General features: G+C 38.8%; 1 protein-coding gene across 1 annotated transcript in view; it reads right to left on the bottom strand.

Moving 5' to 3' along the window:
* IL1RAPL2 (interleukin 1 receptor accessory protein like 2) overlaps window positions 1-27030 on the bottom strand; it is a 1438686-nt gene that overhangs the window by 212340 nt on the left and 1199316 nt on the right. The window lies entirely within an intron of this gene.

Raw genomic sequence — 27030 nt, 5'->3', positions numbered from 1 at the left:
ATAACTGTAAGATTTTGGCCACATTAGTTACACCTCTAAGTTTAGGTTTCATTATCTGCAAAATGAGGTTAATAAATAAGTGTTTTTGAGAATGAGATACGATATGTAAAGTGTTTTAGCACTGAACCTGGACACAGTAGGTACTCTATTAATGGCTGCTATTACTGTTATTATTATATAATGCACTGCATGTGGAGCCTAAAAGGCCATGAGATCTACTTCATCATTCACTAATGATGTAATTTGGCCCAAATTGCTATACTTCTCTGAACTTCTCTTTGCTCATTGTAACATCAGGATGATAGAAATGCTCACCTAGATATGTTGTGAGGATTAAATAATAGGATAAATGTACACCATTTCCCAACATAGAGATATATAATTATTAGTTTAAAGAATACAACAGCAAAACCAAAAATCTCCTCATTTTAATGAGGCCTCTTTCTAAATAGTATGATTACTGAATCTAACACATACGGGTGGAAGTGCTATCTTTCTGTATTGATATTAACTGTGAGATCAACAAACACTTTTCTCCATACCTAAGTGATGTAGAGACCTAGGTCCCCATATTTTAGGGATGCAATATAATTTAGTTTTGCAGATAATTTTTAAATCTCTGAGTATCAAATTCATATACATTTTTTTACCTATCTCCTTTACATCTCCACCTAGAAGTCTACTGGGTATCTCAAAATTAATATGAATTTAAAAATAAACCTTTTCCATTTACATAGCCAAAAATCAATGGCATATCTTCCACTCTATTTTTCCTCTCACTCTTGGGCCTTTTGAATCTACATTTAAAGCATATTCTTCAATATACCTATCTCAACTGCTACAACTCTTAGCCAAGCCTCTATCATCTCTCAGCTGGACAACTACTGAAGCATATTAATTGATCTTTTCACTTCTATATTGGGACTTCTTGGGAAGACCATGAGGCAGTTCTGTGTAAATAAGGCAGTACCTGGATGGGTTAAAAGCTGAAGACTGTCTGCTAACACACTTTCAGTAGTTGGGTCAACTAAGTGCCTGTTGAAGGGAAATCTGAACAGTGCAATCTTATGTGCATCACAATTGATATCCTAATTGAAATCCCTTTTCTGTATGATTCCAGACATAAATGGGTAACTCTCTGATATTCCCTTAGCATTGTAGAACATTAAAATTTTATGCCTGGATTTTAATTTTCTCAATGGCTCCATAACCAATTTCCATCCCAATTTTTTGCATAAGCAAACATGATCAGAAAGGTGGTAACTCAAGGTCATGCAGGTAATAACTAGTGAAAAGGAGACTTAAAATTATTACTTTGACTCTAAGCTCCAGAATTCTTTCTACCATGCTTCACTGTCTCCCTAACCAGAAAGTTTATTGAGTAGAAAAATTTCATTTCCTATCTCACCTGAGGCCTCTCAAAGTATTTTTTTCTCTATTTTCTGCATAGGTGCATGTGTGTTTGTTTTTATTACATTAAGTGTGGGTATAACTGATACATCCTAATATATAAAAACCCAAGGTCTGTAACAGAAGGCTCAACCGACCAGAAGTTGGTCATTCAGTCAATACTGGGTTGCTGTGGTGACCCAGCACTGACTGCCAAGGGGGCTTCAGATTAGGCCTAGAGAAGAGAGAGCAGTTGGGGGCAAGATAAGGCAGCAAGGGGATGGCCATTGGGGGAAAGGTCAGGTTGACAGGGGAGGGCAGTTGGGGGCAAAATAAGACCAGAAGGGGAGGGAAGTTGGGGGTGAGGTCAGGCTGGAAGGGGAGGGAAGCTGGGGGTGAGATCAGGCCAGCAGGGGAGGGAAGTTTGGGGTGATCAGGCAGGCAGGGAAAATTAGGGGTGAGATCAGGCTGGCAGGGGAGGGCTCTTGGTGGCATGATCCAGCCAGCAAGGAAGGGCAGTTGGGAGCAAGATCAGGCTAGCAAGGGAGGGCAGTTGGGGAAGAGATCAAGCCAGCAGAGGAGGGCCATTGGTGGCGAGATCAGGCCGGCAGAGCAGGGCTGTTGGGTGCGAGATCAGGTCAGCAGAGGGCAGTTGGGGGCAAGATCAGGCCAGCAGGGGAGCGCAGTTAGGAGTGATCAGGCAGGCATATAGAGACAGTTAGGGGTGATCAGGCTGGCAGGCAGAGGGGTTAGGGGCAATCAGACAGGCAGGCAGAGGCAGTTAATTATGATCAGGCAGGCAGGCAGGTGAGCGGTTAGGAGCTAGCAGTCCCATATTGTGAGGTGGATATCCCTGTGAGATGGGGCCAAAACTGGCAATTGGACATCCCTCAAGGTGTCACAGATTGGAGAGGGTGAAGGCTGGGCTGAGGGAACCCCCCTGTGCACTAATTTTGTGCACCAGGCCACTAGTTCTATTTAATAAAAGAATAATATAAAAATTGACCATACCTCTGTTACATCCAAAAGTCATGCCCACCACCCAATCAAGAATGAATATGCAAATTAACCCAACCAAGATGGCTGCACCTACAGAGAGAGCAGGAGGCTTGGGTTTCCCCAGCAATGGAGGAAACCAAGCTTTCCACCTGCCCTAGCCTACCTTGGCCTCCAGTTAAGGCTACAAAGTTTCAATTATAGAAGATAAATAAATCCCAACAAAAACAGTGGCAGCCACAGAGCTAGAGAGAGCAGGAGATTTGAGTTGCTGCCAGCAATGGAGGAAGCCAAGTTTCTACAGCCCTGGCCTGCCTTGGCCTCTGATCAAGGCCACAAAGTTTTAATTATAGAAGATAAATAAATCCCAACAAAAATGGCTGTGACTACAGAGCAAGCAGTAAGCTTGGCTACACTCAAGGCTACAAAGTTTCAATTATAGAAGATAAACAAATCCCAGATACAAGGGCCTCTGCTTGTGTTACTGGGGCTGTGGCTGGCCTGCAAACTACCACAGGCCCCTTGCCCATGCTGCCCCATACCCCAAGGGAACTCCCACCCTTGACCTGGGACACCCTTCATGGCAAACCAGCTGGTACCCACCACCAGCACCAGGCCTCTATCCTATCTAATCAAATAATAATATGCAAATTGACCATCACTCCAATACACAAGATGGCTGCCCCCATGTAGTCAAAGATGACTGACCCCATGTGGATACAAGATGGCCACCACAAGATGGACAGCAGGGGAAGGCAGTTGGGAGAGACCAGGTCTGCAAGGGAGGGCAGTTGGGGGCTATCAAGCCTGCAGGGGAGGCCAGTTAGGGGTGACCAGGCTGGCAGAGGAGGGAAGTTAGAGATGACTGGGCCTGCAGGGAAGGGCAATTCAGGGGACCCAGGCCTGGAGGGGAGAGCAGTTGGGGGGGACCAGGTCTGCAGGGGAGGGTAGTTAGGGACACACAGCCTGGCATGGGAGCAGTTAGGCATCAATCAGGCTGACAGGGAAGTGATTAGGGACTGATCAAGCTGGCAGGCAGAGGCAGTTAGGGGCAATCAGGAAGGCATGCAGGCGAGCAGTTGGGAGTCAGCAGTCCTAGATTTTGAGAGGGATGTCCGACTGCCTGGATCCAGTTGGATATCACATACAGCTAAACCATATTTATTATTCACATTCAGAAGGAACAATTGGTAAGTAAGCTTCAAATAACTTATTAATGTTAAAGCTCAAAGTCTTGCCAGCTGATTTTAGAAAGTGTTCAAACCTTGTGAGTCAGACTGTCAGCCTTTCAGAATAATTATGTACAGTTGCAGGTAATAGCTCATTAAGCAAGAAATGGGTATTATTAATTATGACAACGACAATACAGTGATATCTTTCAGAATTCGAGAGAATATTAAAAGTAAGGAAAATGTCTTAGAGTAGAATGAGATCCAAAATCAAATATAGGAAACCATGTATGAAAAACAGAGAGAGCCTGATTGTCTCATGTAAGTGTTTGATTCTCTGGGGTTCCAAAGAAGCAAGTCCTCAAAATTGGGTAGATGCTTAAGACAATGGGAGAGAGAGATAAAAGATAAAAACAGCACCCTAGCTGGTTTGGCTCAGTGGATAGATTATCCGGCCTGTGAACTGAAGGGTCCCAGATTCGATTCCAGACAAGGGAACACGCCCAGGTTTCAGACTCAGTCCTCAGTAATGGGCATACAGGAGGAAGCCGACCAATGATTCTCATCATTGATGTTTCTCTCTCTTCTCCCTTCCTCTCTCTGAAATAAATAAAAAATATTTTTAAAAAGAAGTGAAAACAAAATTATTCCCATTTTCATGTAAGGAAACAGGCTAGGTCACTTCCCCAGAATGACATAGTAAGTGGTAGTGTCCCTGGAACTCAGGTCTCAGTAAGTCCATGTCCTTAATAATCTTAACATAACAAATTTATTCTTGTTGGTATAATTATTAATAATAATTCTTAATTGAATTAGATAGGACCAAAAGTATGAGTTGAATCATAAAAAGAAACTTGATAATTGAACTCCATCAAAAGCAAACACTCTTCAAAAGGCATTAAGAAAATGAAAAGGCAAGCCATAGGCCAGGATAAAATATTTGTAATAACTATATCTGATGAAGAACTATTATTCAACATATAAAAATAACTATTTTAATTAAAAAAATAAACAAACCATCCAACTAAAATGTGCACAAGACTTGTATAGCTATTTTACAAAAGAAAGTACAGTAATGTATAATAAGTAGGTGAAAAGAAGCTTGACACCTTTAGTAATCAGGGAAATGCAAATTAAAATCACAATAAGAGACTACTATTTAAGGGACTGATAATTTCAAGTGTTGATAGGGATTTGAAGCAACTGAAATTTTCACCCACTGATGGTTAAATTGTAAATGGTACACCTATTTTTTTGTTGTTGTTTTTTTGGTTTTTTTGTTTGTTTGTTTTTTGATTTTTATCTGAGGCTTTTATTTGTGAAATCAGTTTATGATTTAGAATGTCATGTCAACAGATTAGACCATTTTTTTTAACCAAAGAGCTGATTCATGTGCCTAATCAATTTATTTACGTGTAGCAATCTATGCAGGAAATTTAACTTTTCAAAATTCTCAACAAAATGTTGCTCACTTTTTTAAAAAAAATATATATTTTATTGATTTTTTTGCCCCCCTCCCTCCCTCCCATACATACCCTCCCTCCCCAGAGTTTTATGTCCATTGGTTGTACTTATATGCATGTATACAAGTCCTTTGGTTGATCTATTATCTCCCCCAGATCTCCCTCCCCTCCCCACTGTAAATTGACAGTCTGCTTGTTGCTTTACTGTCTCTATATCTATCTTTTGGTTCATCAGTTTATAATGTTCTTTATTATCCATAAATGAGTGAGGTCATGTGGTGTTTCTCTTGCATTGATTGGCTTATTTCACTCAGCATGATGCTCTCCAATTCCATCCAGGTTGCTGCAAATGATGAGAATTCCTACTTTTTTATCAGATCAAAACAACAATGTGGTACCATCTCACACCTGTCAGAATGGCCAACATCAACAAATCAACAAACGATAAGTGTTGGCGAGGTTGCGGAGAAAAAGGAACCCTCGTGCACTGCTGGTGGGAATGCAGACTGGTGCAACCACTGTGGAGAACAGTGTGGAGTTTCCTCAAAAAACTGAAAATGGAACTCCCATTTGTCGCAGTAATCCCACTCCTAGGAATATATCCCAAGAAACTAGAAACACCAATCAGAAAGGATATATGCACCCCTATGTTCATAGCAGCACAATCTACAATAGCCAGAATTTGGAAACAGCCTAGGTGCCCGTCAGCAAATGATTGGATCAAAAAACTGTGGTACATCTACACAATGGAATACTATGGTACACCTATTTTGAAAACAATATTATTGCTCCTTGTAAAGGTAAATATACATTTATCACATGACTTAACAATTCTCCACTTAGGTATTTATTCTAGAGAAATAAAAATATATATCCACAGAAAGACTTATATGTGAAGGTCCCTAGCAGCATAATTTATAATAGCCAAAACACAGAAAGAACACAAAGGCCCATAAACTGTTGAAATGAATCTGTGTTAAATAATAATAATAATAGTAGTAGTAGTAATAATAATAATAATGCTGGTACATACAAAAGCTTGAATAGAGTTCATAGACCATAGGCTAAGCAAAATTAGCCATACACCAAGGAGTATATACTATAATACATGATTCTATTCACAAGAAGTTCTAGAACATATAAAGTGAATCTATAGTTAAAAGAAAAATTACTGCCATAACTGGTTTGGCTCAGTGGATAGAGCATAGGCCTATGGACTGAAAGTTCCCAGGTTCAATTCCAGCAAGGGCATGTACCTTGGTTGTGGGCACATCCCCAGTAGGAAGTGTGCCGGAGGCAGCTGATTCAAGTTTCTCTCTCATCAGTGTTTCTAACTCTATCCCTCTCCCTTCTTCTCTGTAAAAAGTCAATAAAATATATTAAAAAAAAAGATTACTGGTTACTGGAGACAAGGATGGGTGAGGTTTTGGAGATTGATTACAAAGGAGCACAAAGGAACTTTTGAGAGAGACAAAAATGTTTTTTACCTTAATTGAAATGATGGCTACATGGGTGTTTATATTTGTTAAACATTATCAATCAGTAGAGTTAAAATGTAGATTTTCTTATTTTTAGATAATAATTCAATAAGGAACAATTTTAAAATTATTATAAAGAAAAATACATTTTAAATCTACTCTGATATAAATAAAATATGGTTCAAGAAATTAAGTCAACAAAATAATCAATCTCGTTGAGATGGTGTTTAAGAATCATTCTTCTACCATAAAAATCAAGTCCAACCCACCAACTAAAGAAGTAATTATTACATAAATATTCAATAGCCCTATTCACATGGATTATGGCTTCACTTTTCCCACAGAAAGCTGTTACCAAAAGCTGCCACAGGCAGGCAGAGAGTTCAGCAATTTTTTCTTGTTGACAAACTCTGGAAGAGAGCTCTTATAAGTTTAAGCATGGAATCCATTAATCTTTCTTAGCATTATCTGAAACCAGGTCCCAACGTTCTCTTTGCTTCTCCCATTAAGCATCAAGGTACAGTCACAAATATTCTGCCATTTTCAAAGTTTGAGATACAAACTAAACTTTTATTATGGTCTTAATTTCAAGTTCACAATTTGTTTTTTGGAGCCATCTTTTTTTAACTTGAAGAATATAACATTTATTAAAAGAACTAAAAAGGGAGTAATGTTTCCAAGGAATCCAACAGTGGGGATCCCATGACAATGGGGTATTGGTGAACAGTACATCTAGATTTAGTCTGACCTTCACCACTGACTCGCTGTGTAACCTTAGATAAGTGAATTTTCTGGTTCCCCACCTCTTTCTCCATGTAATCTGTTTGTTTGTTTACATTTTTAATGTTTCATTTTCTTTCCCATGATTTTTAATGATTAAGATATTACATATGTAGCCTTATCCCCCTAACACCCTTCTTATGCCCTCATCCCCCTGGTGTCTGTCCATTGGTTAGGCTTATATGCATTCATACAAGACCGTTTGTTGATCTTTTCCCCTTACCCCCACCCTACCTCCCCTTCCCTCTGAGGTTTGATAGACTCATTGATTCCTCTCTGTCTCTGGATCTGATTTTGTTAATTAATTTATGTTGTTCATTATATTCCATAAATGAGTGAGATCATGTGATATTTATTTTTCTCTGACTGGATTATTTCATTTAGTATAATGCTCTTCAGGTCCACCCATGCTGTTGTGTTGCAAATAGTAAGAATTCCTTATTTTTTATAGCAGTGTAGTATTCCATTGTGTAAATGTACTGCAGTTTTCTAATCCACTCATCATCTGATGGGCAGGTAGGCTGTGTCCAAATCTTATCTATTGTAAATTGTGCTGTTATGAACATAAAGGTGCATATATACTTCTTGATTGGTGTTTCTAGTTTCTTGGGATATATTCATAGAAGTGGAATCACTGGGTCAAATAGGATTTCTACTTAGTTTTTTGAGGAAACTCCATACTCTTTTCCATGGTGGCTGCATCAGTCTGCATTCCCACTAGCAGTGAAGAAGGGTTTCTTTTCCTCATCTTCGCCAACACTTGCAATTTGTTGATTCGTTTATGATAGCCATTCTGACAGGTGTGAGATGGTACCTCAGTGTTGTTTTGATTTTCATCTCTTGGATTATTAGTGACTTTGAGCATGTTTTCATATATATCTTGGCCTTCTTTATGTTCTTTTTTGAAAAGTGTGTATAGGGATCGATAGAACAAAAGGATATAACCCTAATAAACATATATGCACCCAATGTAGGAGCACCCAAATACATAAATAAATTCCTGGAAGATATCAAGGGAGAGATCAAGAACAATAAAATCATAATATGGGACTTTAATAACCCACTGACATCACTGGATAAGTCCTCTAGACAAAACAAAACAAAAACAGCAAAGAAACAGCAATCTAAATGACTCACAAGATCAGATGGACTTAATGGACATCTTCAGAACATTTTACCCTAAAGCCAAGGAATATATGTTTTTCTCAAGTGCACATGGGACATTTTCAAAGATAAACCACATATTGGGTCACAAGCAAAGTGTCTCCAAATTCAAGAAGATAGAAATCATATCAAGCATCTTCTCAGATCACAATGTCATAATATTAGAAATGAACTACAATAAAAACAATAAAAAAATTGCCACAGCCGGTTTGGCTCAGTGGTAGAGCGTTGGTCTGTGGACTGAAAGGTCCCAGGTTCGATTCCGGTCAAGGGCATATATATTGGTTGCGGGCACATCCCCGGTAGCGGGTGTGCAAGAAGCAGCTGGTTGATGTTTCTCTCTCATCGACGTTTCTAGCTCTCTATCTCTCTCCCTTCCTCTCTGTAAAAAATCAATAAAATATATTAAAAAAATAAAAAGTAAACACTTGGAAGCTGTATAGCATGCTATTAAACAATGATTGGGTTACCAAAGAGATCAAAGAAGAAATTAAAAATATTCTGGAAACAAATGACAATGAAAACACAAGAATTCAAAATCTATGGGACACAGTGAAAACTGTCTTAAGAGGGAAGTTTATACTCTACAGGCCTACCTCAACAAACAAAACAAAAAAAGGTAATAAATCATCTAACTTTACAAGGTAAATAATTAGAAAGAGAACAACAAGAAGCCCAGAGTGAGCAGAAGGAAGGAGATAATAAGGATCAAAACAGAAATACATAGCATGAAAAAAACAAAACAAAAGATAATTGAATTCTGGTTCTTTGAGAGGATAAATAAGATTAATTAACCTCTAGCTAGGCTCACCAAGAAGCAAAGAGAGAGGACCCAAATAAACAAAATCAGAAACGAATGAGGCAAAATAAGAACAGACCCCACAAAAACACAAAGGATTGTAGCCATTTTTTATTTTAAAAATTTAATGTTGACATAATTGCCGGTGCTCTCCTTTTCCCTGTCTTTAGCCCATCTCCACCCATCACTATCTCCCCAAGAGTTGGCCTTCACCAAACTATTGTCTGTGTCCATGGGGTATGTACATATTTTCTTTAGCTAATTCCTTCACCTTCTTTATTCAGCCACCCTATCCCCTTTCCAGTATTTTTTAAAAAGAAGAAAAAAAAAAACTGATTGAAAGGCATAATCAGAATTCAATGGGACTGATTAATAGAAGGGCTTTTCTGTGTCTCCTTACATCTCTCTAAAGCAACTAGAAGTTCTTTTGTAAGATCTGGGCAAATTAGTGATTATTCCCATGATTTATATTTAGTGGCACCTTGCGACAGAAGTATTTGGAGGTTTGAGAAAAGCTAACATACTGTTTAAAAGTAAAGATATCTTATATTTCTTGAATTCTCAAACTATACTAGTTTTGTCCTTGACAGTTGGGTTATCTTAGTTTAGTTGAATAAAGTTGCAAATAGATGCCACCACATTTGTACCATAGTGGTATAAATATGAGTCATCAAACTAATTCTTGTTCTTCACTTTCCTGTAGGCATGAATAACTTAGATAAGCCACTGATAGCCATATATAATTATTCTTTAAATATATATATATTCCATTGATTTTTTACAGAAGGGAAGGGAGAGAGATAGAGAGCTAGAAACGTTGATGAGAAACATCAGCTAGCTGCCTCTTGCACACCCCCTACTGGGGATGTGCCTGCAACCAATGTACATGCCCTTGACTGGAATCGAACCTGGGACCTTTCAGTCCGCAGACCGACGATCTACCACTGAGCCAAACTGGCTTCGGCAATTCTTTTCTGCCAACCTCCATTCTATATTAAAAATAGCTATATGAATTTAATGGCAACATGGAATACATTTATCAAAAGAAAAATTATAAGGTAAGTAAAAATGAAGTAAAAAGAACACCCACTATGATAAAATAGACTATTATCAATCCCAATAAACATAATTAGATCCTTCTCTCCCTCAAATTGTCATAACTCACTTTGAATCATTTCAGCTTTGAAAAATTGCCCTAGGTGTTGGCCTAGGCCCATGGTCGGCAAACTGGCTCATGAACCACATGTGGCTCATTGGCCCCTTGAGTGTAACTCTTCCACAAAATACCATGGCCTGGGCGAGTCTATTTTGAAGAAGTGGCATTAGAAGAAGTTTAAGTTTAAAAAAATTGGCTCTCAAAAGAAATTTCAATCATAGTACTGTAGATATTTGGCTCTGTTGACTAATTAGTTTGGTGACAACTGGTCTAGGCATAAGTGCTGTCCTCAGCCTGCCTGATCTGTTAGCTCTGATTGAGGTTGTGGGGCATCAATGTTTGGCATGAAGCTGATCATTTGAAGCACTGAAACCTCTTAATCACTTGCTAACTATAATTACGCTCTGCTAAGACCTTATCTATTCCTGACTCACAGGCTGTTCTCACTTCAGTTTAAACTTCTGGTATTCTTCCTGGACATAGCCTGGAGAAAGAACAACTTTTCCCTACTCAGGTTCCATGTGCTTTAAAAATAAGAAGCTAGATCTTTAAGGGGAAAGTGGCTGTTATCAGAAGCCTACACATCCCAGGAATCTACAACAACAACACCCAGGGAACAGCTGTGAACCCAGGAACACCAGACCTCAAGCAGCATGAAAACTCAGACTTGGAGGAGCTCTGTACCTTCTCATGGAAAGATCAGGTTTTGCCTAGGAACTGGTGAGGTCTGCAATTCAGGCAAGAGAGAGAAATGAGCACAAGGAGAGCTAGAGGTTCCCTGGAAGTCTACACCCCACAAAATTCATGGCCTTTGGGGCTATTGTGATCTGCAGGGGAAAGTTGTTTTTGTGGAACCTGGGGATCAGAGCAGGGAGTAATGATCAGATAACCAGCTCTGGAGTAGACAATAGTCCCAAACCAGTATTAAATGTGACAGGGAAAACAAAATTTAAATGCTGGCTAGAGAGGACTTGTAGGCCCAGAGGTTAATCCAGAAACACTGACACCCAGGGTTTGTATCACAAATTGACTTTTGTGTAAATACAAATAAAGGAGTCTAATAAACAAAGAAATACTGCCTGCTGAAAAATCAGGACTGTGGTTTACAACACAGAGGAGCAGTGGAACACAGGGAACTTCAATATTGTCCTGACTACTGGACAGGAAACAGGCATACCAGACAGAGCACTAGAGGAATTGAATGACCTTCACTACTGCATATTTTTATTTTTTCATCTTTTACTTAAGAAACTAATTTTTAAAAATATTTTTCCTCACTTGATTTTACCTTTTTAATTATTATATTTTTCTTTTAATTTATTTTGGGATTAGTGTTCTACATTTTATTTTAATTTTTCCTTTAGCATAATTTTACTCTATCTCAATTTACCTTTATGCTAACACTCTCTTCCTCACTTTTCCCCTTTTGTTGTCCTGTTTCTCTTACCTTATTCCTGCTTTAGATTTTACCCATTTCTTCTATTTATGCCCTGTTAAAAATTCACCCTATTTATATATGTAATTCCCGATCCCCTGCTCTAAGTCCATACACACCTCTCTATTCTCTTTCTTCACTATCCAGTTCTTTTTTCTCTCTGCCTTTTTTTTGGTTTGTTTGTTTGTCTGTTTTTTGTTCTGTGTGTGTGTGTGTGTGTGTGTGTGTGTGTGTGTGTGTATCTTGTTATTGTTTTATGTTTTTGTTTTTTTGTTCTAGGTTTTTTTTTTATTTTGTTATGTTTTGTCTTGCTTTCACTCTGTCCTATTGTTATTTGCTTGATGTTGATTAGATTGGTTATTGCTCTGCTTATTTGAGTTATTGTTACTTTTTGTTTTGTTTTTTATTTTTTGCATCTGTTTTTCTTCTCCTTGCTTGTTATTAGTTGTTGTTTGTAGTTTGCATTCATCTCTGGATATTTATTGTTTGCATTTTTTGGATTAGTGGTTATTCTATTGGAGTTTTCTTCCCATATAAATAGCCCCCCCTTTTTATTCTCTTTCTTTTCTCTCTTACATTTTTTCCTTTTCTTAATATCATTTTTGTACTTCTTTTTTTCTTATCCCCAAATTCTCTTTTTTTGTAGTCGCCACCTTTATTTGGGTTTTTAGTATCTGAATACATATGTGTTCAGTGCCTTGTGTGTGGTGCCTTGTTGTGTTGTATTTTGTATCTTTAAATCAATGCAAAAGAGAGAGAACTACATAACCAGTTAATGGGAGAAGAGAGATCGTGTAGAGACAAAGAAATAGCCTGCATATGAAAGAAAAGGAGGCATCACCAGAAAAGGAACTAAACAAAATGGAGACAAGCAACCTTTCAAGGAAAGAATTCAGAGAAATGGTAATAAGAATATTATACCTAGGAAGGCTATCAATCAAAATTTAGGGGGAAGTCAGGAGCTTCACAGACAAATAAGGACTAAGGAAATTTACTACCACCAAACAGGTGATGCAAGAAATGCTAAAGGGTCTGCTGTAAAAAGAAGAAATAGGCAGCAAAGAAGAAACCCAGACATAAAGAATAAAAATGGCGACAAACAAGTACCTATCATTAATAACTTTAAATTTAATCCATTTATTAAATGGATTAAATTCCCCAATTAAAAGACATAAGATAGCTGATTGGATAAGAAAACATGACCCATATATCTACTGTCTACAGGAAACCACCTCATAAAAAAGGACTCAAACAGACTGACGTTGAAGGGATAGAAAAGGTATTTCAGGCAAAAGGAAATTAAAAAAAAAAGCTGGGGTAGCAATACTTATATTTGACAAATTAGATCTCAAACTGAAGGACATAACAAGAGATAAGGAAGGTCACTTTATTATACTAAAGGGAGAAATGCAACAAGAAGAAATATCACTGGTAAACATATACACACCCAATACAGGAGCACCCAAATACAAAATAAATAAATAAATAAATAAAAATAAAAAATTCTGGAGGATATCAATGGAGAGATTGACAGCAATACAGTCATTGTGGGGAACTTTAATACCCCACTATCAGCATTGGACAAATCATCTGAACAAATAAATAAATAAATAAATCAGCAAAGAAACATTAATCCTAAATGACTCACTAGGTCAGGTGGACTTAATTGACATCTTCAGAATATTTTCCCACAAAGCCACAGAATATACATTTTTTTCAAGTGCACATGGGTCATTTTCAAAGATAGATTATATTTTGGGTCACAGGCAAAGTCTTTTCAAATTTAAGAAGATATAAATCATATCAAGCATCTTCTCAGATCACAATGGCATAAAACTAAAAATCAACTATAATAAAAACAATAAAAAATCAATCACCTGGAGACTAAATAGCATACTATTAAAAATAACTGGGTTACCACAGAGATTAAAGAAGAAATAAAAAACTTCATGGCAACAAATGCAATAAAAACACAACAATATAAAATCTATTTGACACATTGATAGCATTATTGACAGGGAAGTTCAGAGCTCTACAAGCCTACAGAAAAAAAAAAAGCAACAATGGTAATAAATTACCTAACCCTACAACTCAATGAGTTAGAAAGAGGGAAAGAAGAAAAGCCTAGCTTGGATGACCAAGAAGTTTGGTATTAGTGGTAACTACATTAGGAGGGGGATCAGCCCACATAAAGGCTCTTATCCATGAAGGGTCAGGAATATAAGTACAAAATGCATCCCAATTTGCCTCAGAAAATATTACCATACAGCTGATGACTGCTAGCATAGAAAGAAAGACAATCTCAGGCATTCTTGGGGTTCTGGTTACTTCACGATTTATTTATTTTATTTCTTTTTATTTTCTTTTTATTATTATTCTTTTTACATATGTGTCCATATTTCCCCATTACCCCTACCCCCCATTCATGCTACGCCCTCTGTTGTCTGTGTCCATTGATTAGGCTCATATATATGCAAACAACTGCCATGTTTGATCTCTCCCCCTTACTTCCACCAACCCCCTCCTTCCCTGAGGTTTGAGGTTCTGATGGAAGTTTCTCAGTCTCTGGATCGGTTTTTGTTCATCAGTCTATGCTGTTCATTATATTCCAGAAATGAGTGAGATCATTTGTAAGGCTAACACAAGACACCCATCAAAAACCCACATGGTGTCAAAACAAGCCAAAAGAAAATTGTTTGGGCAAAAAATGAAAAAGGATCCAAAGTCAAATTTATAGAAAATATTCCTTTATTAACTTTTTGTCGAGAATATGTTTCTATATTTTCAGAAAACAACTCCAAGACCATGTGGATTCCTGCAACCAAGAGGAATTGACAAGACTGTTCCAGTCATGAAGACAGTAGAGAAACAGTCTAGAGATGGAATACGCTTGTCAACGCTTTGCCATACTAGCAGTCAGCAGCTGTGCATCACTGCAGGTTGCTCAGGACCAAACCAGAGAGTGTAGGACCTGCATTACCTCCATTTGTCCAACATACAGAACTGAAATATCATTGCTAACATGTACACATAAGGAACTGTTTGACATTGAAATTGGGACTCAAAAGAACTGTTTTCCCAGAAAGAAACTCACTACCGATTGATTCATTTGCCTCTCAGCATAACCATTATGGCTTGTCTCATTTTTGGTTCTTATAAGTGTATTTCTAGTATCACATGATCTCACTCATCTAGGGGAAATAGTGAATGACATTATCTGATGAACAAAAACAGACCCTGAGACAGGGAAGCATTGATCAGACTGTCAAACTGTCAGAGGGAAGGTAGGAGAGGGTGGGCATAAAGGGGAGAGATCAACCAAAGGACTTGTATGCATGCACATAAGTCTAACCAGTGGTCGGAGACAACATGGAGTGGAGACATGCATGGGGAGGGGTTTGGGATGGGAATTCGGGGATGAGGACAAATATGTAATACCTTAATCAATCAATCAATCAATCAATCAATCAATAATTGTCCATCTAGACCATAAAAAGAAAGAAATAAAAAAAGAAAAGCCCAGCTTAACTAGAAAGAAAGAAATGATAAAGATCAGAGCAGAAATAAATGAAATATAGACCAAAAACAAAAACAAAATAATACATAAGGTCAACAAAACCAAGAGATGGTTCTTTGAAAGGATAAACAAGATTGATAAACTTCTAACCAGGCTTACCAGTAAGCAAAGAAAGAGGATCCAAATAAACAAAATCAAAGATGAAAGAGGTGAAATAAAAATAGAACCCACAGAAATATAAAAGATTATGAACAAATACTATGAACAACTTTATTCCAAAAAAAAATGCACAACCTATTGTAGATAAAATGGACAAATTCCCTAGAAACATACAACCTCCCATAACTCAATCAAGATGAATAAACAAACCTGAATAGGCCAATAACTACCAAAGAAATTGAAAGAGCAATCAAAATTATTTCAGCAAACAAAACCCCTGGTCTGGATGGCTTTACCAGGGAACTCTACCAAACTTTCAACGAAGAAATAAAACCTATGATCCTCGGACTATTACAAAAAAATCAAGAGAAAGGCACACTTCCAAGTTCTTTCTATGTAGCCAGCATTAACCTAATTTAACTAACTAACTAATTAACTAAAAATAAATAAATAAATAAATAAATAAAACCAAATAAAGATACCACAAAAAAAGAGAACTGCAGGCCAAAATTCTTTAAAAATTGTTTTTTTAATTTCTTACCATTGCTCCCCTTCCCATACATACCCTCCCTCCCCAGAGCTTTGTGTCCATTGGTTGTACTTATATGCATGTATACAAGTCCTTCGATTGATCTATAATCTCCCCCAGATCTCTCTATCCTCCCTGCTGTAATTTGACAGTCTACTTGTTGCTTTACTGTGTCTATATCTATCGTTTGGGTATCAATTTATAATATTCTTTATTATTAATAGATGAAAGAGGTCATGTGGTGTTTCTCTTTCATTGATTGGCTTATTTCACTGAGCATGATGTTCTCCAATTCCATCCAGGTTGCTGCAAATGATAAGAATTCCTTCTTTTTATGACAGCATAGTATTCCATTGTGTAGATGTACCATGGTTTTTTGATCCAATCATCTGCTGACAGGCACCTAGGCTGTTTCCAAATCGTAGCTATTGTAAACTGTGCTGCTATGATCATAGGGGTGCATATATCCTTTCTGATTGGTGTTTCTAGTTTCTTGGGATATAAAACAGACCCTGAGACAGGGAAGCATTGGAGTGGGATTACTGGGTCAAATGGGAGTTCCATTTTCAGTTTTTTTGAGTAAACTCCATGCTGTTTTCCACAGTGGTTGCACCAGTCTGCATTCCCACCAGCAGTGCACAAACAAGGGTTTCTTTTTCTCCGCAACTTCATCAACACTTGTCGTTTGTTGATTTGTTGATGTTGGCCATTCTGACAGGTGTGAGACGGTACCACATTGTTGTTTTGGTTTTCATCTCTTGGATAATTAGTGACTTTGAGCATGTTTTCATGTGCCTCTTGGTCTTCCTTCTGTCTGCTTTTGAAATTATTCTGTTTAGGTCCATTGTCTATTTTTTAATTGGATAATTCTTTTTCCTTTTATTTAGTTGTATAAGTTGTCTGTAGATGTTGGAGATTAAATCTTGAACATATTTGCAAATATGTTTTGTTGATGGTTTCTTTTGCTGTAAAAAAGCTTTTTATTTTGATGTAGTCCAATTTGTTTATTTTCTCCTTAGCTTCCATTACTCTAGGGGCAGTATCAGTGAAGAAGTTCTTTTGGCATATGTCAAAGATTTTGCTGCCTGTGGATGCCTCTAGTATTTGTATGGTTTCCAGTCTTATGTTTAAGTCTTATATCCATTTTGAGTTTATTTTTGTCTATGGTGTCAGTTGGTGATCTAGTTTCATTCTTTTGCATGTATCTGTCCAATTTTCCCAACACTATTTATTGAGACCTTCTTGACTCCATTGTATGTCCAATATTAATTGAGCATAGTGATTTGGGTTGATATCTGGATTCTCTATTCTATTCCATTGGTCTGTATGTCTGTTCTTGTGCCAGTACCAGGCTGTTTTGAGAACAGTGGCTTTATAATACAGCTTGAAATCTGGTATTGAGATCCCTCCTACTTTACTCTTCTTTCTCAGGATTGCTGTGGCTATTCGGGGTCTTTTATTGTTCCAAATGAACTTTTGGAGAGTTCTTTCTAGGTCAGTGAAAATGCCATTGGTATTTTAATGGGGAGTGCATTGAACCTATAGATTGCTTTGGGAAGTATGGACATTTTGATGATGTTGATTCTACCAATCCATGAACATGTTATGTTCCTCCATCTGTTTACATCTTCCTCTATCTCTATTTTCAGTGTCCTGTAGTTTTCCACATATAGGTCTTTTATCTCCTTAGTTAAGTTTATTCCTAGGTGTCTTAGTTTTTTTAGTGCAATGGTAAATGGGATTGCTTTTTTAGTCTCTGTTTCTGTAAGTTCACTGTTGGTGTATAGAAATGCCATAGATTTCTTGGCTTTAATTTTGAATCCTGCTACATAGCCAAATTCATTTATTAAGTCAATTATTTTTTTAATGGAGTCTTTTGGTTTTTTATGTACAATATCATGTCATCTGCAAATAAAGATAACTTTACTTCTTATTTTCCAATTTGGATGCCTTTTATTTCCTCTTCTTGTCTAACTGCAATGGCTAGCACTTCCAGTATTATGTCAAACAGGAGTAGTCAGAGTGGGCATCCCTGTCTTGTTCCTGTTCTTAGAGGGAATGGTATTAGTTTTTGCCCATTGAGTATGATGTTTGCTGTGGGTTTATCATATATAGCTTTCATTATGTTGAGGTATGATCCTTCTATTCCCACCTTATTGAGAGTTTTTATCAGGAAAGGGTGTTGGATTTTATCTAATGCTTTTTCTGCATCAATTGATATGAATATATGATTTTTATCTTTCAATTTGTTTATGTGATGTATCACTTTTACCGATTTGCAGATATTGTACCATCCTTGCATTCCTGGAATAAATCCTACTTGGTCATGGTGTATGATCTTTCTGATGTGCTGCTGGAGCCGATTTGCTAGAATTTTGTTAAGGATTTTGGCATCTATGTTCATGAGGGATATTGGCCTGTAATTCTCTTTCATTGAGTTGTCTTTATCTGGTTTTGGTATTAGGGTGATGCTGGCTTCATAGAAGGAGTTTGGAAGTGTTCCTTCCTCTTGGATTTTTTGGAATAGTCTGAGGAGGATAGGTTTTAGTTCTTCCTTGAATGTTTGGTAAAACTCTTCTGTGAAGCCATCTGTCCCCGGGCTTTTGTTTGCTGGAAGTTTTTTCATGACTGTTTCAATTTCTTCCCAAGTCACTGGAAAATTGAGCTTTTTAGATTCTTCCTGGTTAAGTTTTGGAAGACTTTATTTTTCTAGGAATATGCCCATTTCCTCCAGGTTGTTCAGTTTTTTGGAATAGAGTTGTTCGTAGTATTTTGTAACAATCCTTTGTATTTCAGCAGGGTCTGTTGTTATTTCACCTCTTTCATTTCTGATTTTGTTCATTTGAGTCCTCTCTCTTTGTTTCTTGGTTAGCCTGGCTAGAGGTTCATCAATCTTGTTTATCCTTTCAAAGAACCAGCTCTTGGTTTTATTGATCTCATGTATTGTTTCTTTGGTCTCTGCTCTGATTTTTTATTATTTCCTTCCTTCTGCTTACACTGTGCTTTTCTTGTTGCTCTTTTTCTCAGGCCAAAATTCTTGATGTACATAAATGTTAAAATCTTCAATAAACTTTTTAGCAAATTGGATTCAGCAATACTTAAGAAAGATCATACACCATGACCAAGTGTGATTTATACCAGGGATGCAAGGAAGGTACAATAGTGGAAAAAATGGCAGCAGAATAGACAGATGGGTCCCCAGCCTTGTCCGGGAGCAGAAAAAAGGAACAGCTGAAGGTTGTATGGGGAGTATTTGTTAAAGGACAGCTAAACTCCAGGAGAAGGTGAGGGACTGCTGGACAGTGTTCCGCTGACCAGGCAGCCCCCAGTGGGGCTGGGGTTCCTGCTCAGAGAACACCTCTGGGAAGTGGAAACCATGCCATCTTGAAGGGGAAAGTGGATCTTATTGGAAGCTTGACATGTTGCAACTGCGGTGACCACTCAACAGCTGCAAGTCCCAGAACACCGATCCCAAATAGTACAAGCACACCATATCAGAGGAGATCTACACTCCACAATAGAAAGGTCAGATTTCGACTGGGATAAGGTGAGGTCTCTGTTCCATGTGGAAGAGAGAAATATGCGCACTGTGGGAGCTGGTAGACCAGGGAAGATCTGTGCCTACAAAAGTCCACGGCTGTTGGGGTTGGCTTGATCCATGAATGTAAAAAGGGCTGCTCAAAACTGCTAACCGAAGGTATCTCTAAAAAGCAACACATTTTGTTATAACGCAAAGGAAAAGCCTAAGGATCTTAAATGGGTACTGGCTGCTTGGACCCAAGGGGATAAAGAAGATATGCAGATTTGCCTGCAGCTCCTTTTTTGCACAGGAGGGCTTTTTCCTCTTCAAATTCTTGTTCCTGATTACTAATCCCAGTACATAAGATCACCCTGTTGGGGACCCCCTGGGAGACTGCAGGGGAAAGTTGTTTTTCTGGAACCTGGGGATCAGAGTGGGAAGTAAATTTCGGAGATCCAGTTCTGAGCAACCCACTCCCACAAACCAGTATTGAGTGCCACAGGGAAAGAAGGTTAGAGAGGCCATATATATCCAGAAGTCAATCCAGAAATACTGCCAACCAGTGGTTGAATCATAAGTTGACTATTGTGTAATCAAAAATAAAGGAATAAGAGAAATTGAGACACTACCTGCTTAAAATTAGGACTGGCTTACAACACTGAGGAGCAGTTGAATGCAGGGATCTGCAACACTGTTCGAACTGGAAAGCAGGCATGCCAAGCAGAATAAATGAGTAAGTGAATGACCTTCACTATTGCATATATTTTTACTTTTTTATTTTTATTTTCTTCATCCTTTACTTAAGTAACTGACTTTTTTCCTCACTTGATTTTACATTTTTAATTATTAAACTTTTAATAATATATTTTATTGATTATTTTTTTTACAGAGAGGGAGAAAGATAGAGAGCTAGAAACGTCAATGAGAGAGAAACATCAACCAGCTGCCTCTTGCACACCCCCTACCGGGGATGTGCCCCCAACCAACGTACATGCCCTTGACCAGAATCAAACCTGGGACCTTTCAGTATGCAGACCGAGGATCTACCACTGAGCCAAACCGGTTTCGGCTAATTATTACATTTTTATTTTCAATCAGTATTACTACTATTATTTTATCTTTTTTTTAGTGTCATTTTATTTTCACTTTATTTTACTTTGGGATTAGTGTTCTACATTCTATTTTCATCTTTCTTTTTTCATAGTTTTATTCTATCTCAACTTTACCTTTATGCAATCACTCTCTTCCTAAACTTGCTCCTTTTGATGACCAGTTTCTCTTATACTTTTTCTGCTTTAAATTTTCCCTATTCTTTCTGTTACTCCCTGTTAAAATTTCACCCTAAGTTATATATCTAATTTCTAATCCCCTGCTCCAAGGCCATACACACCTCTCTATTCTCTGTCTTAAATGTCCAAAAAAAGTTTTTCTCTCTGTCCTTATGCTGTTGTATGCTTGAATGTTTACTATATCAATTCCTTATGCCTTTTTTGAGATTGTTTTGCTTATTATTTTTGTTTGCTTTGTTTTGTTGTCTTTTGCTTCTGTTTTCCCTCACCACACTTGATATTAGTTGTAGCTTTCAATTTGTATTAATCTTCAGGTACTTGTTGCTGGCATTTGCTGGGACTAGTGGCTATCCTATTGGAGTTTTCTTCACATGTATATAGATTATTCCCCTTTTGTTTCCTAGTCTCTTTCTTTTCTCTCTTATTTTTTTTTCTTTTCACAATTTAATTCTGACACTCTGTTTTTTTTTTCTTCCTATTTCCTCTTCTTATTTCTCTCCTATTCCCTAATTTGCCTTTCTCTGGTGAACACGTTTATTGAGGGCAATCAATAGTGTGAATATATTTGTGTTCAGTGCCTTGTGTTTTGTACCTGGTTGTGTTGTACTTTGTGCCTTTAAATCCATACAGGTGAGAGAGAACTACATAACCAGACATCCAGAGAAGAGAGCCAATGGGGAGACAAAGAAACAGTCCACATATGAAAGAAAAGCAGTAATCACAAGAATAGGAATTAAACAAAATAGAGGCTAAAACATGTCAGTGAAAGAATTCAGAGAAATTGTCATAAGGTGGATAAAAGGAATGAAAGACAAATTTGAAATATGAGTAAGAACAAAGAGGAAATGAAGAAGAACCAAGAAGAAATGAAAAAAATTACATTGTTGCTGTAAAGAACTCAATAGAAAGCATCAATGGTAGACTAGAAGGACCATAGGACCACATCAGTGAGATAGAAGATAAGGTGAGGAAAAAATACCCAATTAGAGCAGCTTCTAGAAAAACAAAATCAAGAGGCAGGAGGAGAACCTAAGGGAACTGTGGGACAACACAAAACAAAACAACATCAGCATATTAGGGTTTCCCTAAGGAAAGAAAACTGAACAAGGAATAGAAAACCTGTTTGAATAAATAATGACAGAAAACTTCCATGATATAGGGAAGAAAAAACCCACACAAACCCAAGAAACTCAGAGTCCCAAGCAAAATGAACTCCAAAATATCAATGTCAAGGCACATTATAATTGAATTGGTAAACACCAACTACAAAGTAAGAATCTTAAAAGCAGCCAGAGAGATACAGAAAGTTACATAAATGGAGCTTTCTTCAGACTAGCAACTGATTCTCAACAGAAACCCATCAGGCTAGAAGGGAATGGAGTAAAATATACAAAGTCATACAAAGGAAGGGTCTGAATCCAAGAATACTGTACCCAGCAAGGCTATTTATCAAAATTGAAGGTGAAATCAGGAGCTTCAGAAACAAAAAAGGACTATGGGAATTTATCACCACTAAACCAGCAAAGCAAGAAATGTTAAAAGTTCTGCTGTAAAAAAGTATATAAGAAGTGAAGAAGGAACAGGAGTAATGAATAAGAATGGTGACAAGTAAGTTACCTATCAATAATAACTTTAAAATAAATGGATTAAATGCCCCAAGCAAAAGACATAGGGTAACGGGTTGGATAAGAAAAAAAGAACCATATACCTGATGTCTACAAGAAACCCAACTCAGAAAAAATGATGTACACAGACTGAGGGTGAAGGGATGGAAAAAGGTTTTCAAGGCAAACGAAAATGAAAAAAAGAAAAGAAAAGAAAAAGCTGGGTTAGCAATACTTATATCTGAGAAATTAGATCTCAAAGTGAAGGATATAACAAGAGATAAGGAAGGCCACTTCATAATATTAAGGGAGCAATACATCAAGAAGAAATAACTCTGGCAAACATATATACACCCAATACAGGAGCACCCAAATATATTAAAAACAAAAACAAAAAAAACAAACAAACAAAGAACTCCTAGAGGATATCAAGGGAGAGATTGATAGCAATAAACTTATAGTAAAATACTTTAATACCACACTATCTTCATTGGACAAATCCTCTAAATAAAAAATCAGCAATGAATCATCGATCCTAAATTATTCATTAGAACTGATGGAATTGATTTACATCTTCAGAACATTTCACCCCAAAGCCACAGAATATATATTCTTCTCAAGTGCACATGGGGCATTTTAAAAAATAAACAATGCCGAGACCGGTTTGGCTCAATGGATAGAGCGTCGGCTTGGGGACTGAAGAGTCCCGGGTTCGATTCCAGTCAAGGGCATGTACCTTGGTTGCGGGCATATCCCCAGTAGGGGGTGTGCAAGAGGCAGCTGATCGATGACTCTCTCTCATCGTTGTTTCTAACTCTCTATCTCTATCTTCCTCTCTGTACAAAAAAAAAAAATCAATAAAATATATTTTAAAAAATAAAAATAAAAAATAAAAAATAAAAAATAAACCATAAGTTGGGACATAGGCAGAGTCTCTAAAAATTCAAGAAGATAGAAATCATACCGAGTATCTCCTCAAATCAGAGTGGCTTGAATCTGGAAATAAACTACAATAAAAAAAATCCAAAAATTTAACTCATGGAGACTAAACAGCATACTATAATATTGGATACAATGACTGGGTTACCAGAGAGTTCAAGGAATAAATAAAAAACATCATGTTGGAGAGGATCCAAGATGGCTGCTCGGTTAGTCACCTAACCGCAGCAGCACACAACAATTTCAATGGAATACAACTAAAATGTAGAGTGGACATCGCCCAGAGCTACAGGTAGTCGACTGACTGAAAATTCTACAACAAGAAGGAAAGAGAAAACCAGAAGGAAAATCTGAGGAGCTGAAAAAAAGCCTAAGGTACGGAGACATGCTGCACGCTCGCATGCACACGCGTGCCGAGAGGTCGCAGCCGGAGAGGAGGAGAGGGCTGGGTGCTGCCTGGCATTCCCTAGCAGGAAGGAAATAAAACCCCCAGCCTGGGCTAAACCCCCGAACCAGCAGCGCTGAGCCCCAGTTATGAACCAGACCCTGGGGATCCAGGCTCCAGCAGGGGAGACGGGGCTGTGAGGCGGAATCCCAAGCGAGCAGCGAAAAGCAGGCCCCCCCCGGAGTCCCGCGCACATTGCGCGCAGAGGACTGAATGTTGACTCTGATGCTGGATTACCCTAGTGTGAAGAAACAAAGCCTCCGGTGGCGCTGAGCCTCAGTCAGGACTGCTCTGAACCCCAGTCCTGGACCAGACCCTGGGGACCCAGGCTCAGACAGGGGGAGACGGGGCTGTGAGGCGGAATCCCAGGGGAGTGGAGAAAAGCGGAGCCCCCAGAGTCGCGCGCACTGTGCGCAGAGGATAGTCTGTTGACTCTGATCCTAGACTCCCCTAGTGGGAAGGAGAAAAAAAAAAAAAAAGCTCTAGACTGGAGGAATGCGACAGGGAGCAGGAGCCCCTGCTGGACACCAGCCAGCCGGGCGCCGGCAGGGAGCTGGGTGACGGGGCCCCCAGGGGGGGGTGTGTGCCCCTGAGCCATAGACCTCTGAGCAAGGGCAACGGAGCCAAGGCCAGGGGCTGCTTCCTGGGTGGCGCCGACCCCAGCAACAGGCTGGAGCAGCTCGGGAGCCTGCAGAGAACAAAGGGGTGCCACAGGCCAACCTGCTGAGCTCCCAGGACAAGGAGGAAGAAACCAAAATTCTCAATGTGAAGAAATCAAGTGAGAGCAAAAGATAGTAAAATTACTAAGAAAGAATACAAAGAAGATCTTGAAAAATCAAGACTAAGTCAGAACTCCAACTCACCAGCCAACATTGCAACATAAATGCGTTTTTTTAAAAAAAAGGACAGAATGTTGGAACAGCAGCGGCCAGACCTAGAGTGCCCAGGCACAAAGCAGTGGCAACTGGGCCCGGAGCAGCAACGGCCAGGCCCCAGAGCAGCAGCAGCCAGAACCAGAGCAACAACAGCCAGCACTGGAGCAGCCAGACCTGGGCAGTGGCAGCCAGGCCTGAGGTGGAGGCAGCCAAGCCCAGGGTGGCCAGTCCAGGAACACCCAGACCCAGAGTGGCCTGGCCTGGAGAAGCCGGGCCCCAGAGAAGCCGGGGTTGGGAGCAGCCGGGCCCAGAAACAGCAGTAGCCAAGCCCAGAGCATCCAGGCTGGGAGCGGCCAGACTCGGAGCGGCCGGGCCCGGGGCAGCCGGGCCAGAGCAGGTTGGGTCTGGTGCGGCCAGGCCCAGAGCAGCAGTTGCCAGGCTGGGAGCGGCCAGGCCCGGAGCAGCGGCTGCCAGGCTGGGAGTGGCCAGGCTTGGAGCAGCGGCTGCCAGGCTGGGAGCGGCCGGCCTGGAGCAGCGGGTCTGGTGTGGCCAGGCCCGGAGCAGCAGCTGCCAGGCTAGGAGCGGCCAGGCGGGAGTGGCGGGGTAACCAGGACCAGGAGCAGCTGGTTGTGGAACGAACCAGAGCAACAGAGCCCAGGCCCAGAGCAGCCAGACCTGGAACAGCTTGCTCCTCACCTGCCCTGCCCCACGGCTGCCTCTCAGACATGGCTGGAAACTTTTGTGGGAACTTGAGGGTCTGCTGAATCAAGTGATGAAGGCTTAGATCTGGATGTGTGAGTTTAGTATAGGGCTGGGGTGTTGATCTGTGATTTGCCTTGGGTGGGGCCTGGATGAGGCTGGTTGACCCTATTTGGAAAATGGTACTTTTGTGTGAAATGTATCATTGGGCATGTGGGTGGTATATTGATATGAGAAAATGCTAAGTAAACTGATTTACTATCTGAAAAGGGATTTACTATTGGGGAAGGGAAGGGAGGGAAGAGAACTGAACATAAACTGCACCTATGGATGGAGGACAATGGAGGATGGGGAGGGGGCGGAGGGTGGGGTGGGAACCTGGTGGAGGGGGAAAGGAATGAGGAACCTTTGTAACAATATGAACAATAAGATTGATTTAAAAAACACACACAAAAAAACAACAAAAAAAAAACATCATGGCAAAAAATGTCAATGAAAAGCTCACAATCAAAATCTAGGGGACACAGTGAAAGCAGTTTTTAGAAGAAAGCTCATACCTCTTGAGCCTACTGCAAAAACAAAACAAACAAACAAAACAACAACAGAAAAACAAAACAAAAAACAAAAAACAAATAAACAAAAAACACAACAAACAAAAACAAAAAATCCCCAGAAACAATGGTAATAAATTACCTAACCCACAACTCAAAGTGTTCTAAAGACAACAACAAGAAAGCCCAGGGTAAGAAGAAGGAAGGAAATAAAAAAGATCAAAGCAGAGATAAACATCATAGAGACCAAGGAAAAAAATACAAAAGATCAACAAACCAAAAACTGGTTCTTTGAAATGTAAAAAAAAAAAAAAAAAAAAAATGATGAATCTCTAGCCAGGATCACCAAGAAAGAAAGAGTGAGGACCCAATAACAAAATCAGAAATTTAAAGAGGTGAAATAACGACAGACCCCGCCAAAATACCGAGATTGTTAAAAAATACTAAGAACAACTTTGTTCAACAAAATTGAACAACCTAGAGGAAATAGACATCTTCCTAGAAAAATATAACCTTCCAAAACTCAAGCAGGGAAAGAAACTACACAGCTCAATAGTCCAATAACTATGGAATAAATTGAAACAGTCATCACAAAGTTTTCAGAAAACAAAAGCCAGGGGGACAGACGGTTTCACAGGGGAGTTTACCAAACATTCAAAGAACGTTTAAAATCTATCCTCAAACTATTCCAAAAAATTTAAGAGGAAGGAACACTTCCAAAATCTTTTTATGAAGCCAGGATCACCCTAATACCAAAACCAGATAAAGGCAACACAATGAAGAGAATTATAAGCTAATATCCCTCATGAACTTAGATGCCAAAATACTCAAAAAATTCTAGCAAATGGGATCCAGCAGTACCATCAGAAAGATCATACAACATGACCACGTAGGATTTAACCCAGAAATGCAAAGATGGTACAATATCCACAAACCAATAAACATAATATATTACATAAAAAAATTGAGAGATAAAAATCACATAGTCATATCAATTGATGCAGAAAAAGTATTTGACAAAATGCCAAAACCCTTCTTGATAAAAAACTCTCAACAAGGTAGGAATAGAAGGAT

This window comes from Pipistrellus kuhlii, unplaced genomic scaffold (genome assembly GCF_014108245.1).
Source record: "Pipistrellus kuhlii isolate mPipKuh1 unplaced genomic scaffold, mPipKuh1.p scaffold_m20_p_33, whole genome shotgun sequence".
Taxonomy (NCBI): Eukaryota; Metazoa; Chordata; class Mammalia; order Chiroptera; family Vespertilionidae; genus Pipistrellus; species Pipistrellus kuhlii.
Note: the sequence above shows the minus strand (reverse complement) of the source record. Positions and strands in the feature narration are given on the sequence as shown.